General features: G+C 39.7%; 1 protein-coding gene across 1 annotated transcript in view; it reads left to right on the top strand.

The window, feature by feature from the left end:
- ZC3HAV1 (zinc finger CCCH-type, antiviral 1) overlaps positions 1–7,542 on the top strand; it is a 51,665-nt gene that overhangs the window by 1,899 nt on the left and 42,224 nt on the right. The gene's annotated exons all lie outside the window — the stretch shown is intronic.

Raw genomic sequence — 7,542 nt, 5'->3', positions numbered from 1 at the left:
AGGCGCGCCTGGGCCCCGGGATCTGTCTCTATCGCTGCGCCTGCCGGGCTCTGCTTGGCCCTCCATTCCTAGACGCCTCTCTCACCCCTCTTATTATCCCTTTTCTGATATCTGCCTCTAGACCGCTCCACCGGACCAGAAGGGTCCTATCCAAGGTTACCAACGATGGTCCGCTCAGAGATCCTTCCTCGTGGTCGCCAGGGTGGCCTGCACCTTTGGCCAACCACCCTTTGACCAAACCACTCTTGGGACCACTTTGAGACAGTGCTGCAGTGTCTCCCAGGCAGCCGCTTCTGTGTTTCCACTTGTTTCGTCTCCTGAAATATAGGTGTGCCCCAACGTTTGGGTTAACCTTTTTGATTGGCCTGTCTTCCACTTCTCTCCCCGAAAGCCCCGACTCCACTGGATTCAGTTGTCACATTTACAAAGATGGCTTCCTTGCATACTTCCACGGGCAAAGGCTCTAGGTTCTTCATCTCCAGGTGTCTGAGAAGTATCTGCGTCTAAATATCCTGCCAATGAATCAAACCCATTTTCTTTTCCCCAGGGCAGAGTTTCTGACACTCCTCTCAACCTCTTCTTCCTTCTTCACATTACCTTAATCATTAATCAGTAAGTCCTTTCATTGAGCACTCCTGAGCCTTCCCTATTTCCTACTTTTCAGTCTCACTTCTAAATGAATGTCTTGTTGAATCAGTGAATGATTTTCTCTGACCACAGTCCTTCTCCCCATCTTTCCTATCTGTATGTACTTCTGCTCTATTGTTTTTCTTGATGTAGCACTTGTCACACTTCCTCCAGTGGTGTCTTAGTGTCCAAAATGGTGGTCTTCAAACTTTTTAGCCTGCACATATTCACCAAGAACTTTAGATTTCTCACTCCCAATATTCGTGTGATAAAACATACAAGACAGGTTGTAAATGGATGAGATTAGATGAGGCGATTTTTTAAATATTCGTTTAGAGCAAAGTTTTCAAAATATGCTCCGTTGTTATTAAAAAGAAATATTTATTATGTTGCGAGGCAACAATTTGAAAGTCTGTTTCTGAGTTTTAGGAAGGTATGAGTTTGGAAGAAGTCATCTAAATCAGCAACAGATGAAACCAGGAAGGAGTAACAGGGTGGAGAGTAAGACAAAAAAAAAAAAAAAAAAAAAAAGGAAGGAACATTCTAGTGCTCTACCAAATAACAACGGGGATGAAAGGCTTTGTGATCTTTTCTGTTCTGTTATAAAAAATTCTTCACCAGTTAGTGCTGGCTTTTAGTTTTAAATACATAGGCTTCTTGTCTTTACATTTTTTTTTTAACTATGAGTATTTTCAACATACGCTAAAGTAGAGAAGAGAGAATGATGAACCCCTATGTACCCATAGTTTCAACAGTTTTCAAAGTAAGGCCAGTCTTGGCTCATTTATTCTCCCCTTTCCATCCCCATTCCCAACACCAATGTGTTATTTTAAGCCAAATGCCAGAGTTTAGTTGCTTTGTAAATAGTATCTCCAAAGATGAAGGACTCTATTAATATAACTGCAGTGCAATGATCACTTTTTTTACAATTATAATTTTAATATCATATAATATCCAGTCGGTTTTCAAATTTCTCTGCTGCCATATATTCAGACTTGCATTTACAGGGAATAAAACCTGTGCAGACATAATCCATAATTGTTTTAATATGTTGCAATATATCTAATATACTTAGAAACTTAGTTTTATCACACACAGTACATTTAGAAACTTTAGTTTGTTGCTTTATAATTATCATTCTTTGTTGTTTGAAACATCAAAACTGTTTTAAGTTCACAAATTGGGTAGTTGACCTGCACTTTTCTATATTTTAAAGGGGGAATAATATGTTCTATATGAATAATATGGTCTGTAGGAATAATTTAGTTTATGCAAGTTTGGGTGGATTTTCTGGAGAATTCATCAGTCTTTTTTCTTTTTTTCAGTTGAGTGATAAAGTCTTATTTCTTAAGTTTATTGGTCTAGTCATATTTTAAAATTGTTTATATATCACTTTTGAGTTTGAGGATTAATCTATTAATGTAAATCATGTCCTCATAATAAGGACCATTGGAAGAATTCTTTTTCTTTTGCCTCAAAGTCTAGAAAATATATTTTTCCCCAAGTATGTTTTAAAATATTCTCCCTTTCTTAGCAACTTATAAAACCTCATCTTCTAAAAGATGGGTTTGACACATGGGAGTCTAAGGGTTTTCTTTGTGGATTACAGGGTGATGGGCTCTGTTGACCAATCGATGCCCAGGTTGAGATTAATATTCAGTTCAGTAACTGTTCTCTGTTTGCATGAGGACTGTTTGCCTTTTGCTGGGCTTATAAAATTTCCTCTGTATTACTATTATTTATAGATTGGATTTCTCCTATAAATTCTGCAGTTCTGATCTTTTAAGTTGCTTTTAGGTAGACATTTTAGTTGATGACAGGGCTTGCTTCAGCTTCAGTTTCAGTTTCAGTTTGATGTAAGGAAACTCAGGCCTAGAGCTGTTTAAAATTTTACCAAAGGTCACATAGCAGATAGCTGACAAAGTTAGTGTTGAACCCAGATGTACACAACTTCTTCTTTTTTAAAAAATATTTGTTTATTTACTTGACTGTAGTGGGTCTTAGTTGTGGATTTCAGGATCTTAGTTCCCTGACCAAGGACCAAACCCAGGCCCCCTGTACTGGGAGCACAGAGTCATTGGACCAGGGCAGTCCCCTGTAGGACTTAACTTAGCTACTGGCATTGTCAGGTAGCTGTAGGAAGTGTGATCTTTCATTAATTCAGGTTCAAGATATTTTTTTGTAAGCATGTTTTCTGTTTAACTGTTTAAAGCAGACTGAGTGCCTTCAACTAGCTTTGCGGTTTCTGCTGCTGTGGGTGTATCCTCTGGGCTCTTCCTGTTTGTATGACTTTCCTGTTTGCGTAATTGAAACTTTGGGTGGGGGTGGGTAGATAGGAAGAGAATGAATCGATTATTTCATAAATTTAAAAAAATGCAAAGAATAGTATAACAAGCATCAGAGTCTATATATTCTGAGGATATTGCAAAAGCTACACTATATAAAACAATATATAGAATAATAAGCTTATAATTCACCTCTCAGAATAAATATTTACATTTTTTATTTTTGCTTCTTTTATTTTAAAATAAGATGAAAACCATAACATGCCTAAGGTTATTGTTTTTTTCTCTTCATCTTATTTACCTCTTTACCCAGAAACAATGATTTTGGTGTGTGTCCATGATTTTAAAATTTCCTCTCATCTATGTTTTTATTCATATACAAAATGTAGTGTTGCTTTATGTGTTTTAGAATTTTTACTCAGTGTTATGTTTTGAAGATCGATTCATGCCGTTACACGGATCTAGTTTATTCCTCTTAACAGCTGTATAGCATTTCATCAAATGATTTGTATCTATTCCCGCAAGAATGGACATTTAGAATATTTCTAATTTTTTGCTACAAAGAAGCATGCTGCCAAAAGGATACTTTTCTCTTGGTGCACATGGCAAAAGCTTCTCCAAGGTATATCATTGTGCTATGCTGTACTTAGTTGCTCAGTCGTGCCTGACTCTTCACGACCCCATGGGCTGTGGCCCACCAGGCTCCTCTGTCCATGGGATTCTTCAGACAAGGATACTGGAGTGGGTAGCCATGCCCTCCTCCAGGGAATCTTACCAACCCAGGGATTGAACCCAGGTCTCCTGCATGTCTGGCAGATTCTTTACTGTCTGAGTCACCACAGAAATCCATTAGGAAATGGAATTGCTGGGTTCAGTGTTTGCTTCACCTTTTGCAGATTCTGACAAATCAATGTAATGAAAGTACTTTTACCTTGAAAGTGTTAGTTGTTGGGTCATGTCTGACTCTTTGTGACCCCATGGACTGTAGCCCACCAGGCTCCACAGTCCAGGAAATTTCCCAGGCAAGAGTACTGGAGTGGGTTGCCATTCCCATCTTCAGGGGAATCTTTCTGACCCAGAGATCAAACCTGGGTCTCCTGCATTGCAGGTAGATTCTTCACCATCTGAACCATGGGGCCAGTTTACATTTTTCATGTTTGGTAGTCTCACTTTCCTGATTTTATAGACAATTAGCACTTGGTATTATCAGATTTTTTCTTTTCTTTTCCTTTTAACTTTTTGACTGCACCATGCAGCATGTGAGATCTTAGTTCCCTGACCAGACATTGAACCTGCAACCTCTGCAGTGGCAGCGCAGAGTCTTAACTGCTGGACCGCCAGGGAATTCTTTTTCTCTTTTCTTTTTAACTTTTTGATGGCACCTCGCAGCATGTGAGATCTTAGTTCCCTGACTAGGGACTGAACTGCTGCCCAGACTGTATTTGTGCTAATCTGAAGGGTATACAATCGTATCTCATTGTTTTAATTTTATAAAATTATTTTCTTATGAAAATTTTTAATATGTGTTATTTATTTGCTTATGACACTATATACATACAGTGAAAATCTGTGTACCCACAAATCAGCTTCAGAAATAAAATATTACCAGTTAAAAGCCCCAGAATTCTCACCTTTGATCAGTTCAGTCCAGTCGCTCAGTCGTGTCTGACTCTTGGCGACCCCGTGGACTGCAGCACACCGGGCTTCTCTGTCCATCACCAACTTCCGGAGCTTGCTCAAACTCATCTCCATCGAGTCAGTGATGCCATGAGATGGTTGGATGGCATCATCTTTCATTATCTCCCCCATTTTACAGGTGATAACTGGTGGTAAACAGAACAGCTTTAAGTACGATTGACTAATAAACATTGTGCATATTTAGGATCTACAATGTAGTATTTTGTCATATGTATACATTGTGTAGTGATTCCCTCAGTCAAGCTGATTAACCTATTTATCACCTCATCTGTTTACCCCCCATTTTAAAAAAGTTTGTTTATTTATTCATTTGGCTGCGCTGGGGTCTTAGTTGCAGCACGTGGATCTTAGATCTTCATCGTGACATGCGGACTCTTAGTTGTGGCATGAGGGATCTAGTTCCTTGACCAGGGATTAAACCAGGGCCCTGCAAGTTGAGAGTGGGAAGTCTTAGCCACTGAGGCCACCAGGGAAGTCCTATTTACCCCCATTTTTTTAAATGATGAGAACTTTTAGTAACAACTCTCTTAGCAAGTCTCAAGTATACGATATTTATTATCAACTATGGTCACCAAGCTGTACCTTAGAGATCCAGAACTTCTTCATCTTATAGGTGAAAGTTTGTACCCTTTGACCAACGTCCCTCCTCCCGCACTCAAATCCCTGGCAGCTACCATTTCACTCCCATATTTGATGTGTGTGACTTGCTTAGATTCCGTGTGTAAGTGAGATCATGCAGTTTTTGTCTTTCTGTGTCTGGCTTATTTCATCTAGCAGAAGGTCTTTTAGGTTCACACATGTCACAAATGGCAGTTTTCTTGTTTTTATGATTTAATAATGTTTCATTTTATACATCTAAACCACATTTTCTTTATCCACGCATCTGCAGATGCACACTCAGGTTGTCTCCATGTCTTGGCTATTGTGAATAATGCGGCGATCAACTTGGGAGTGCAGATATTTCTTCAGGATACTGATTTCATTTCCTTTGGATATACACCCAGCAGTGAGATCGCTGGATCACATGTTGTTCTATTTTTAATTTTTTGAGGAACTTCATTCTGTTTTCCATAATGGCCATACCAGTTTACAATCCCACAACACGGTTCTGTGTTTGATATTTATTTTTTCCCACATGTTTATTATCTTTCTACACATGTATTTATTTCTAAGCAATATTGAGGATTGTTTTGCCTGATTTCAAGGCTATAGTTACATCAGTGATTGGGTATACAAATATTTGCTTTATTTCGTCTTGTTTGCACAGCTTAATGTTTGAGATTCACTCCTGCTAACAAAGCCCTGTTTCTATACCACCCTGTGGCCTAGGCAAGACAAATTTCTGCCCTGTGCCCTCTGCTGTATGGTCCTAGTTCTAGCCCAAGTGTATACCCACTCACCTTTTGAGGAGTCTGTGGAGTTAAGGAATCGTGCTCATCTGGACCGTGTGGCCTCCTTCTGGGGCCCTCCCCCTCCCCCTCATCATTCTAGACTATGCTGTGGGTTCCCAGAACCCTAGAATTCCCAAGCCCGTTTCCAGGGCCTGAGTGGGCCTCTTCCCTGGGTCTTCTGACATGCAGAAGGAATTTGGATGTACAGGCTGGCATGTTCATCGCCTCTGTCTGATGGCACTAGCAACGTGGGACAGAGCCTGATGGGGAGAAGAGAAGTGATGGGCTGGAGGTGGGAGCCAGGGCTGACTTTCTTCATTTTCCTGTTAATATATTCTATCACAGCACTCAAAGGAGTCTGAGAGTTCTAAATTTGAACTTGGCCTTCCAGGTCATTATAATAGTGCGTTTGTCAAGATAGGAAGAGAGAACATATTTTATTGAACCATTTCTTAGCTTGATTAATTACTTCTAAGTGTTTAGGTACTTGAGTCCTGGATTGGAAAGATTCCCTGGAGAAGGAAATGGCAATCCACTCCAGGATTGTTACCTGGGAAATCCTGTGGACCTAGGAACCTGGCAGGCTACAGTCTGAGGGGTCACAAAAGAGTCAGACATGACTTAGCAACTAAACAACAACACGGGCCTCCACACCTCATCATTTTAAGAGAGGGACTGCTCTAGTTCTTTCTTGTATAAGCAATTGCCTTCTTTGGTACGAATGTACCCGATTTTTGTATCAGTTTTCTTGTTATTAAAATATAGGTTGTTTTCAGTTTTTTGTTATTATAAACTAATAATTTGGAATATCTTCCTTTGTGTATACATGGAAGAGTTACCTAGGTATCTAGTAGCAGAATTCCCATGCTTAAGTTTTAGGGGCCAATACCAAACCTCCAGGTGTGCACACCAAGTTTTAGTCCCACCAGGAAAATATGAGCATCCCTTTGTTTCACATCCTTGCCAATTGATGCCATCAGCCTTTTACAAATTGTGCCAATACAAGGAATGTGAAGTTGCACCTCATTATGGTTTCAATATTATTAGTTTATATATTATTATATAATAATATATAAAGACCTACTCCCCAGGTCAGTAGGTGCCCAGTATGCTACTGGAGATCAGTGGAGAAATAACTCCAGAAAGAATGAAGGGATGGAGCCAAAGCAAAAAGAATACCCAGCTGTGGATGTGACTGGTGATAGAAGCAAGGTCCGATGCTGTAAAGAGCAATATTGCATAGGAACCTGGAATGTCAGGTCCATGAATCAAGGCAAATTGGAAGTGGTCAAACAAGAGATGGCAGGAGTGAATGTTGACATTCTAGGAATCAGCGAACTGAAATGGACTGGAATGGGTGATTTTAACTCAGATGACCATTATATCTACTACTGCGGGCAGGAATCCCTCAGAAGAAATGGAGCAGCCATCATGGCTATGAAAAGAGTCCGAAATGCAGTACTTGGATGCAATCTCAAAAACAACAGAATGATCTCTGTTCGTTTCCAAGGCAAACCATTCAATATCACCGTAATCCAAGT

Source organism: Bison bison, unplaced genomic scaffold (genome assembly GCF_000754665.1).
Source record: "Bison bison bison isolate TAMUID 2011002044 unplaced genomic scaffold, Bison_UMD1.0 scf7180017864352, whole genome shotgun sequence".
NCBI lineage: Eukaryota > Metazoa > Chordata > Mammalia > Artiodactyla > Bovidae > Bison > Bison bison.
The sequence above is the reverse complement of the archived record's forward strand: the minus strand, read 5'-3'. Positions and strand labels throughout refer to the sequence as shown.